We start from the raw sequence: 11,747 nt of genomic DNA on the forward strand, positions 1-11,747 counted from the left end.
GGAGGTCTAGGCTATCAAGGGAGAAAGTGACACCTCAGAAGGGCTGACTCTTTAGCTGGGCACAGCAAGGGCCTTCAGGAAATCAGGCAGGCCCAGCAAATTGAACTGCATGACTGAATCCAGAAAAGGATAATTTTAACAGTGTTTCTCAAAAACATGTACAAAGTGGCTCTTTTGTCCCTATGTGTTTCTAATGATAAACACACACACACACACACACACACACACACACACACACACACACACACACCAAACAAAAAATGCCACAAACCTCCCTGGTTTACTTCCTTGTCCCTCCTTTCCCCTCTTAAGTTTTCATTTTAGCACTTACTTCCTTTTGGCATATTGTGCAGTTTATGTCCTTGTTTGACATTTTAGTCAACCACTCCTGGTATTGTTAGCTTTGAACAGAGTTAAAGATTTCTAAGGCTATATTTGGATCTCTGTCTTCAACTTAATCCCCCTTATATCCATTTCAAACTACTGTTGATAAGAACAGAAAAAAATCTTGGCTGCCGACTATTCCTTTCTTTTTTAACTGTTACATATTGTTTTCATAGTAATAGTTCTGAAAGCTTATTTCCCCTAAACGCATTGTTTAGATTGCATGGTCAAAATTTGGAAAATAGACATTTTTATTCAGAAAAGAAATGAATCATTTTTGAACAGAGATACTATCTCTCTGTATACTTAATTTAGAAATGAAATGACTGGCCATTTATTTTCTTGGTGTCAGAAAGAGAAAGAATTAAGGAGAATATGCAAAGTAATGTCATTTTATTAACTACTTTCAAAAAAGGCAGCTGAATTAGAACACGTATTTTAGCTAAAATATCTTACACTTATTAAATTGTTCTTGTGCCTTTGAAAAAATAGTCAATAAAACCATTGCTGTACAGACTATATATTAAAAATGTAAGTGATTTAATTTTAACATATCCTGGTTCAAGTTCTTAGAGTTTCAAGCTATAACTTTTTATCTCTCACTACTCCATTTATTCTAATTTATACATTCTAAAGTATTTAGGCTAATCTAAGATAAGGCACAGCATACAAGCTATTAGCTGTAAACTGTGTTATATAACTAGAGCATTATAGCTCATTTCTTTTAATTTTTCTGAAGGAACAGATTCAGTGCATACAAAAGGTGGATTTGATGTTTTTGTAAGTCCATATAACAAAGGAAACATTTCCTTTTCTTAGGTATCATAAATAGCAGTTATGGTATCTGAAATCACTTTAAAAACATTAGTCTAAACATAGTGATAACTCCACATATAAAAAGTAATGCAGCTCTTCTAAGGTACAGGGTTCAGTCTTCTGTAGTGAAGGCCAGGCTACAGGTTTCATTTTAAAGAACATCTCCTCCTTGCCATAAAATATATATATATATATATATATATATATATATATATATATATATATATTTCCTGAAGTACCTGCCTGTCTGCTGAGGACCTTATTAATGATCTTATTGGGGATTTTCTGCTTTTATCATTTTTTAATTGTTAAATTATTTTTAAAGAGAATCCATTGATCCCCGCCCCCCACATGCACGCACGCACACACGCGCGTGCGCGCGCGCGCGCGCACACACACACACACACACATATCCATACATACAAGGAACTAGAGTTCTTTTTTTAAAATTTTTTATTAATTTATTCTTGTTACATCTCTATGGTTATGCCATCCCTTGTATCCTCCCATTCCTCCCTCCCTCCCGTTTTCCCCTTACTCCCCTCCCCTATGACTGTTCCTGAGGGGGACCTCCTCCCCCTGTATATGCTCATAGGAACTAGAGTTCTTAACAAAGAAAAATGTGTTGACTTTATCTAGGCCCAGCAATGCTTTCTCTTTGCTGTCATAGTTCTGATTGCCTGCATACAAAATCATCTCCAAATGTGAATGATTTATTCTGTAAGAGGCTCCAGCTTGGGGAACAAGTGTGCTTGTGCTTTCAACTTATTTTCCCCCTTGGTAGCTGAGTGACTCCCATGGTTTTTCTAAACCACAAAGCTTGGAAGAGAGCTATGTGATCTTGTCCTTGATCATGCATTAAAAAAAAAAAAAAGCACATTAGGTACCTAGAGTAACAGTCCTCCACTCACTTGTATGTCCCAAACCCTTGCAGTTTAGCTTCAGGCCTGTGACTTTATGCTCAAGTGTATGTGACTTTGAGCAGAGCAGTTTAACTAAAATAGCAATGACTTGTCAGCTACTATTTGTTGTTGTGCCCTTGGTATGTTTTGGATAGCTGTTACTGTAGGTACTCCACAGGCAATGACCTGCTGATCCTCATAGCAAGCCGTTTGTATCACTGTTGTGTCTATTTCACAGATGAAGGGCCTAAACCACAGAGAAATGAAGGAACTAACTTCATGCCACTTGCCTGTCGTAGAAACAGAATCTGAATCCAAATAGGCTGCTGTCAGCACAGATAGGAAGTGCTTTGGGTCGAGAGGCAGAGTAAAAGTTGACTGAAGCTGAAAGTTTCAGTAGTGATCTTCTCAATTGGGTTCTACAATGTGGCACATCTTTCAGACCTGGCCCTCTCAATATTGAACTACCCAGTTGACTTTCTGCTTCTTATTTCACAAGTCAGTGGGAACAGACTTAGTCACTGGGGTTTTATGAGTTTTAATTAGGCCACTGAAGTCCAGGAGGGGAATTCCTTGTTTTCAGTTGCTCTAAGGCACTAAGAAATTTACTCATCTAACTTCCCCTATTTTTTCCTCTCAAGTTTTCACTTGAAGGTGGGGGTGGAGGGAAGATGTATGCACGTACTTGAATCCCCTGGATGAACTTTTGGTAGGAAGGTAAAGTGAGTGAGAATCTGTCTTCATGAATATACTTTTCCTCTATGTCTATTTCTGAAGGCTTTCTGTAGGAACAGCTTAAAAGCAGTTACCCACGCCCATTAAAACAAAACTTTGTGTCTGCACCAGAAGTTAAGTTTCTGATTATAGGAAAGCAGCTTGAAGGTTGATATCTTCCTCTTACTGTAAATGCTGAGAATTTGACTTAGAAGGTAGGTGAGGGCAGCCTACCCAAGTTTATGAGTTTAAAGTACTTGAAAATCTCTAAAAATTCTCCTTGTTCTTGAACTGAGCCTGCCCTTGGGAAGATATGCTAATAAGGCTTGCCTTCATTCCATCATTTTTTTTCTGTTTATTCATCCATTCTTACTTTCAGTCACTCAACCTCTTCCTACAGACAGAGGGAAACAAAAAGGACAGGCTGAGAGTCCATGGGATGGGGTTGGAGAGAGGAGCAGCTGTAAGCTGTAAACTTACTTTGTCCTTTTCCCCTCAGTAAAAATCTTTTGTTTGATACTTGTTATTTGGAGGCCAGACTGACAGAGTCTTTAAGCATCTTCTGCCAACCAAGCTGCTTGCTTAAACGCAGAAGAAAAAGGTTGTGAGGCAAAACTATGCAGCAAAAGTGGCTGCATGGACTCACTGGCTTCTTTCCTTTATGGCCAAATTGTAAATGATTTTATAACACCTAAACTTTCAAATCATTTATGTAAAGACTAGTAAAGGTTAACAGAAACTTCCGCAAAGAGATCTTGGAAGATAATTTAAAATAGACTAGAACTCTGATTCTGACCTCAGTTAAATTTCAGGAATTTTTATTCTTTTTTTTTTTTTTTTTTATTGTGGCTTGCTTGTTGGTTGGTTTTCAATCTCCAAGTGAAGCTGTGAAAACTAAGGAGGGGTATTTTTGTCCTTGTGTGGACAGGAATCGGTAACACCACTAACGCAGCAGAGAAAGTGTTACTTGTCACCCCACTGCAGTCAGAAATACTCTTCTTGAAGGCAGGGTTTACCTTCACTTGTAATTCAGTAGTAAGTTCAACCTGGATTTCACTGCCCCCAGGTTCTTCTTAAATAACCATCCTCGATGAAACAGACTGACCTGCATCTTTTAGCAGCCAAAGCATTGCAGATACTATGTACTTCAGTGTGACTTGTGAGGTCTGCAGTCCTAGTAAACACATGGTCCTAGGAAGTACTTCTGGTTCAGAGTTAAGCAAACAAATTGATCAACACAGGGTTTCTTATGTTCCCACATTCCCTTTGGCACCCATATGCCAATGCCCCTCTTGTCCTTTCTGCTCCTGGGTGGTGGGGAATTTATAGAGCAGTGATTCTTTCCTTTTTACACACACACAAAAAAATCTCTTTATACTGGGCAAATAGATAATTCATTCACCCCTTACTCCTAACCCTTAAAGTTTGGGGTTTTTGGTAAGATGTTAATAAAAGTTGTCTCAGGTTCCAACTGGACTTGGTAAATAGGTAGGAGAATTAATAGGCAAAGATATTACATGGACACAGGTTCGTGTTACTGTTCTGTGTCTGAGAATGCAGCTGTGGGCAAAGTGCTTGATCACATGGTAGGTGGCAACTAACAAATGTATGGCAGGTGTTATGTTATGGCAGAAAACACAATGAACCCAGACAGATAGGGAGTGCTATAGGGTTAGAATGCAGCTGCTTCTCTAGACCTAATGCAATGACATTTGTGCAGAGAAACTCACAGAGAGACGGGAGACAGGTATGGTGGTAGCTGGAGGAAGAGAATTCTAGGAAAGAAAAAAAAAAGAGCTGCAAGGGACACATCAAGGAATCTGTTTTAGGGATGGTAAGATACTGGGAAGGTAGGAGGTAGTAACCAACTACAGGGAAGAGGTAATATTTCCAAGGATTTATGTGATTGGCAACCTGGAGAGGCAAACCCCTTTGCAACTTAAAAACCCGGGGTATGTACAAATTGTAGAGAGCTTTCTTTTGGTAAAATGCTACTTTTGCAATTCTAATTATGATGCTAATTATACACCTCCTAGTAAAGAAAGATGAAGGAGCTCAACATGGGTAGTTCTTCTTGTCCCATGTATTCAGAGATGTGATGGGCTTGAGTGTTTAATAGTGGCATATTTTGATTGATTTATGTTTACCTGTAATTCTCTTTCATGGAACATGTCTTTGCATTTTGTTTAGAACTAGTAGCAGCTTAGATTGTTCACTAATTCTGTTTTATATTCAGTTATTTAATAAGTTCCCTCTAATCTATAGGAAATTTTTGTTTGTCACATGTTAGAAATTGTTAAATCATACTGAATTTACAACTGGAGAAAAAAAGGGAACCTAGGAAAATAAAAACAGTTTGGTGGGGGGAGGAATTCATATGTCTTTTCCAAGTTGCATTGAAAAACAAGTACTTGACATTCCTGAAGGAAAGAGTGATGACTGCTATAAATTCCCCCTATTGTTCTTTCCATAATCTGGTACTGAAAGTCTTGATGTATGCATAAAGTATGTACAGTTACTGTCATATGGGACTTTTCATGTTAAGAGCATGGCACGGGTGAGAACAGACATAAAACATATACATACCATCGTATAGACAACTAGATGAGATCAGGCCTGACAACAAATGGGGCTTGATTGCTATTCATAGATCTTACCTGAGTGGATCTTATTTCATGATACCTGAGCCCATATCCAAACTTCTTATCATCTGGCCTGACTAGTTAGTGATGTGTTTCTGTTCATCTTTATATATTCTTTCTTAGCAAAGGGCCCGCTTGCATAAAAGTTACTGGTTTTGTTGTTTATAGTTGGGTTCAACCAGGCTGGATAGCATCATTGCCTTTGGCTGAAACTGATCTGTTTCACTTCTGGCGAAGGAGAAATGAATATTTGGGAACAGTGTGGTGTGGGGGAGAAAGGCCACAAATTGCCACTTTTCATCCTTCCCTGACCTGACTGGGGAACTCAGTTTGAAAACAGGGAGAGGCTTGGAACTTTATGAGCACATTGATCCTTTTGGATGAGCTGCATAGGGAGCCAAAAGGAAGATGGAGAAATGGATAGTGGAGGAAGTATGGGAGTCAGTAAGTCTCTGGTTCCAAACCCAGATGTCAGCCCTTCCTTCTTCCTGGTGTCTGGGACATGCTGTCCATTCCTGCTTAAACCCTATGAAGCAAGGGAATGCTTATGATTGAGCATCACTTTGCTGAGGCCCTGAGGAGAATGAGGAAATTAAGAATGGCCTTTCAAGGTACCATTTTATATGAGTCGTCCTGTGTACATCTCTCTACTGAATCTACTTTCTACAAATAGAGTTACTTTCTTGCCTTGAAGACAATAGCACACATTTTGTCTGTAAGCATTGTGTTCTGCTCAGTCTTTCCTCCAAGGCCTCATCTTCTGGCCTTAATCATTCTAGTTAGTTCTCTGTGCCCTGGGATTTCCCCCTCTGCCATGTAAATCCAGAAAACTTTCTGCCTGTGTTCTGAAACCTTGGTGTTTCTGTCTTCAACTTAAAATGATTGTGTGGTGGCTGGGCACTGCAAAATGAGTCAGTTCCTGCAGTTTGGTTACAAGTTCTCAAAAAGTATTTCAGAATGTGGATGTGGTCAGCAGAGTCATTTTCCAGGCATCTAAAAGGAAACCCACATCAACTGTAACAATTGAGCTACGACCCGGTGGAGACACAACAGAACCAGGCCTGTTTTCCTTCAGAGCAATGCCTAGGACCGCTGCTTTCCAATTATCTGCTGAGAGCACATCTTTGATGGCAGTTCACATTCTTCTTTGCCTGTCACATTGTATCTGCCGTAGTGTGCACAAACAATGTGACACAGGTTTTAACCTTCTTTACTTTTAAATGTTTTGGCTAGTTTCAATGAAAAAAAGTCTTTTTGTAAAACAGAACTGGTGGGACTAGAGTATAATTAGGAGAAGATTTGAAATGTGACTTATGGATGAAAGTTGGGTAGTTTTTCTGAGGAATAACCAAGGGATTTTCAGGTGTCATATAGTACCTAGGGTTACCTCATTCACTAATTAAATTTTGAATCATGCAGCAGTAGTTACATAAATAATTAAATTCTTTTCAAGCTTTGAAGGAGTTTCAAGCTCATCATAAACAGAACATTTTAGTTCAGCAGGGGCTTTAGAAAATATTTTGTATCTATTTTTATTTACTTGTGTACCATAAGTTCTGTAAGATCTGACTGAGTTTGTTTCTACATTTTCAATAATAAGAAGCCAGCAAGATTAAAACATAGGCAAAGGATCTCAATAGACCTTCACTGAAACAGATACCCATATTGTAGATATGATAAATACATGAAGGGTGCTCTGCATCATTGGTCATTAGGGAAATGTAAATGAAAACTACACATTATTTGAATGGCTGAAATGTAAAAGGCTGACTATTGAGTGGAAGTTGAGGGTGCAGGAATTTGGGGCTCTCAGAGACATTTAGAAAGGAATATGAAATGGTAGAAATATTTTAGAAGACAATTTGGCAATTTCTTAAAACATCAAGCACATACATACCATGCGACACAGATGTCCCACTTAGAGCAACAAGAAAGCCATTTGTACTTGAATGTTCATACAAATTTTCTTTGTTTGGGTCAACAACTTAGAAAAACACAAAAGTCCAACTGCAAGTTAATGGACGAAGAAATCACAGTGTATATGTCAATGGATACTGCTCAGTAATGGAAAAAGTTCCTACCTTAAATAAAATGGGTCCTTACTCATGAAAATACACTCTATGTAATTGTGTTTACATAACTTTCTGGAAAATGCAAGAAATTCTTAATGGCAGGAAGTAGATGAGTGATTGTATGAAATGAACAAAGGGGTGGGCAGCAAGAGGGAAGGATTGCAAAAGGACAAAAGGAAACCAGAGCTAGTGGATAATTTCACTTTAGATTTATGTTGATGTTTCATGGTTGATTCCATTTTTTAAACTTCCCAATCATATAATTTAATTATTCGTGGTTTATTGCATGTTGGTTATTCCCTTGATTTTAGAAACATCTGAGGAAAACAAGATATCATCATTCCAGTAGATGATGGAGGGTTTGAAAACATCCCTGTTTGGTAAAATCAAGATTACCCTCTTTTAGGAAAGGAAAACTTGATAGGGTTTTAATGGGTTTTGGTATAGAAATATAGAGCTTTCTATCATAGATAAACAACAGAAATTGAACAGGGAATGTAGTCTATAGCCATCCACATCTCTCACCACCCCCTTGTCATTAAAATTAGTGCCTTTTTTCAGGAAGGGTTTTTGCCCCCATATTGGTAGGGCAGCTGTCTGCTGCCTTTATAAACATGAACTTACACACAAATGTAGGGCTACCATCCAGCAAAGCTGCAGCTTCAGAAGCTGGTCTCAAGTTGTAAGGTACCTAGCCTAACTCATTGTGTACAAGCCTTTCCTTGGTCACATGGATCCGTGTTATTTCCTTTTGTTTGGAGAAGAAAGGTTCTCAGAAATGCCAAGCTGTTTCCTGGATCTCAGACCCTTGGTCTGTTCCCTTTCTCTGTTGAGAAAGGTCACCATTCTTCATTGCAACTTGCTACATACACTATGGTACTTTCCCAAACTCATCTCATTGACTATTTGATCAAGACTCTTAGCACACTGATCTGGCAGAGTTTATTTTATGTTGTAAAAGGCATCCAAGAAAATGATCCCTTGTAAGCCCCAGTTTCCAAATCTGTAAACACAGATAATAACACAAGTGCTTAGGTTTCTAGGGTTATTCTCAGGGCCAGAGATCTAGAGAAAACCCTGCTCCATGTACCCAACAGGTGTTGCCTGTGTAATTACCCCCATCATGTCTGTATTACTGGTATGGTACTGAGTAGAAACTAGAGTAGGTCCTCTGAGACACAGTGGCAGTTTAATTCCATTTGGTACCCTATAGCTTCATTCAAAGCTGGAATGTTATACAGTGAATAAAATCCAGTGCATTTCTTTCCAAATCTTCCTAAAAGGACACTAAATTGTAAAACAATTGGTTTCCAGTGACACACAAAACCATGGGTAAAGGCAAGTGTTGTTGAGGTTTTGTACCCGGGCTGTGTTGATAGCTTATTTCTTCTCCAAGTACCTGTCACTTTCAATGTCCTTCACTATCTCTCTTACTTTTTCCCCTTGGTGGTTTTGAGGAAATTGCCTCCAGAGCATGCCTTACATAATTTGCCATCCAAACTTGTCATGAGTTTATGCGAAAAACTCTGGAGGGTCCAAGTCTAGCCTTCAGTACTCCGTGAGACGGTACTTAACAAACATGTTTTGAGTGAGCATGAGGAGAGGTCTATGAGCAAGGAAGTTTAAGAAACTCTGAGAGGAACAACATCAAATGGACTCCCTGCCTGCTAGGCTTCTCAGAGCCTTTTACATTTGTAGGGAAATGGTACTGTGTGCATTTCTCAAGTGGAATAGAGTCAAAGAACTACGGCATTGCTTTTTGTGTTTGTTTCTGTTTTGTGCCTTGTATCCTGGTTGAGGGCTCCAGTAGCCACACTGTTTTGTAACTTGTTTGGTGTATTGGTAAATGACAGCTTTCCTAAGAGCTTTCTGTCTGTCCTCACTCACACGTCCAAAACAAAACATGACTTGTTTCCTTACTCAGTCTTGAGCGTTCTTGTCTCTAAATGTTGTACTCATGGTTGGAGAACTCACTCAGCTGTAATTTAACTTTTAAAATATTAGGGACTATAGTTAATAAAGATGAACCAAGAATATAAGGTTCTGCCTGGAAATGAAACTCAGAAAAGCCTGTTGCTGTGTTTCATTTTGGCCTAATCATCTGCCGCTGTTCTTTTATGACTTATGATTCTGGTATCTGCCAGTTTTCATAGGGACAGAAAGAAATGTGATGACGGATGGCTCCCTCCAGTCTGTTTGGGATTTCCATATTAGCACTACCACTGTTAAGGTGGGAAAGTAAAAGAATGACCATGTCTGGGATTTTTTTTCCCCACTTTGTTCCCCAAACAACAGAGAGTTTGAACCTATCTAGGTAAGGCTTCCAAGAGAGATCATGTCATAAAATGAATAGTAATTTCTCATAAGAACCCAAAACAGTCTTGATACCATAGGAAGCAGAAGTATAAGCATGGGGTTAGGGGCTTGGAGCCTGGGGCTCAGGTGAATACAGAAACTTTTCCTGGGAGAGAAGTGGCTTGATAGGGAAGCCAGAGCCTCACACATGATATGTAGACACTGCCACTGAGCATTGCTCTTAGTCCTCTCCCTTTTTTAACGGAAAGTTACATTCCTAGGGTACATTGGCAGTCTCACCCAACCCCACCTCACTTCCAGCTAAGTCTTTCAAGGCATACCTCTCCTGACCCTTTTTTCCCCCTCACAGAAGGAAGAACCAGATGTCCCCAGTCTTGCTTACCATCAATATAAACAGCAATTTTATTCCTGTCATTTCCCCTTTCAAACTAGTCATGAAGTTGGCTACTGTTTCTCTGTACAGGAAGGAAGACTTCCTTCCTTCATTTCTTGCCTTCTCCCAAGCTTAGGAATAATGATAACTTTCTTGTGGATTCTGGACTCTAACCTTTTCTAACTTTTTAATTAAACTCACCAAAGTTACTTCCTCTCCCTTCCCAACCTCTCATATTTTCTCCAGCTGCTAATCCTCATGTTCTATATAGGTAAGAACAGCCCTCCAAGAAGCTAATGTCCCTATCGAGTGTCTCAGTGCCTTTCATCTCTTAATCATGTTTTTGGTTTTACTGCAGTGCCTGTCATCCCTCCTCATACTTTGTCACTAGTAGTGACCCTTTTTAATACTGCATATTATACAGTATAAAATAGATGATCTCAGGTTGAAAGCAGATTTCTTGACTTTTTACGTTTTCCTCTCTTCTATGTGGTGCATAGGGAAGAGGTCAACTACCAGTGATGTCCTTGGGTGTTTTAAGACAGATTCTCTTGTTGGAACTCGCCAATTAGGGGAGGCTGGCTGGTCAGCAGGCCAAAGGAATCCAAGTGTCTTTATTTCTTTCTCCATTGCTAAGATTACAATCAAATACTGCACCATACCTGTTTTTGTTATTCGTTTGTTTGTTTCTGAAATTTTGGTTCTGTGGACCAAATTCAAGTCCTCATGCATTTATGGCAAGTACTTTAGACATTTTTAAACTATCTTCCCAGACCTACTTTTCTCAAATTTTAATCTTTGGCGTTTTAACCAGCATCATGGTGTTTCTATAAATATTTGGTTTTTTGCTCTACAGAACTGGCCGTGCACTGTGAAAACCCTCGCACCATCAGCATGAGCACAATCCAGCTTCTACAACTAAATGGCAGAGAGAAGGAGAATGCTGTTGTCAAGACGTGGAATGGTCCTTGGTTTGTACTAAGCTGCTTCCAACAAAATGCTTGTTCCTATAACCAGCTGAAGAAGTGAATTCATTTTCACTGTGTGACAACCAGCTTCAGCTGGTTTGGCAGCAAATACCTGATTGTAGGTTAGCACTGCATACTGCTGTTTTCCTCACATTCTCTAAAGGTTATAAACTATCAGTTCCTCCACTGCCTTTTATGCACTACCAGGTCAGACCACTCTTTTTTATTTAATTTGTATTATAATTTATTCAGATTACATCCTGATTGTTATCCCCTCACTTGCATCCTCCCATTCCCGCCTTCCCTCCCTCTTTCATCTTATTCCCCTCCCCTAGACCTCTGACTGAAGGAGACCTCCTCCCCGACCTTATGACCTCAGCCTATGAGGTCTCTTCCAGAAAGCTTGCTTCCCCTTCCTCTGTGTGCTGCTGGGCCTCCTCACCATTCTTTAAAATCTCACTTACCTTTTCCTTTTTCTCCTTGCTACACTAGTAGAATCCACATTTTCTTCCTCTTTGATGAGCATTGCATGTTGTAGCTGGCAGCTTTTAGCAAATAGT

General features: G+C 39.3%; 1 long non-coding RNA gene across 1 annotated transcript in view; it reads left to right on the forward strand.

The window, feature by feature from the left end:
- The window catches only part of LOC127185949 (uncharacterized), an 80,491-nt gene extending 69,222 nt beyond the window's left edge, over positions 1-11,269 (forward strand). Inside the window, exon 4 of the long non-coding RNA XR_007830222.1 lies at positions 11,076-11,269. This is a non-coding gene — a long non-coding RNA (uncharacterized LOC127185949). The remainder of the gene's footprint in view (positions 1-11,075) is intronic.
- The last annotated feature ends 478 nt before the right edge of the window (positions 11,270-11,747 follow it).

Source organism: Acomys russatus, chromosome X, assembly GCF_903995435.1.
Source record: "Acomys russatus chromosome X, mAcoRus1.1, whole genome shotgun sequence".
Lineage (NCBI taxonomy): Eukaryota > Metazoa > Chordata > Mammalia > Rodentia > Muridae > Acomys > Acomys russatus.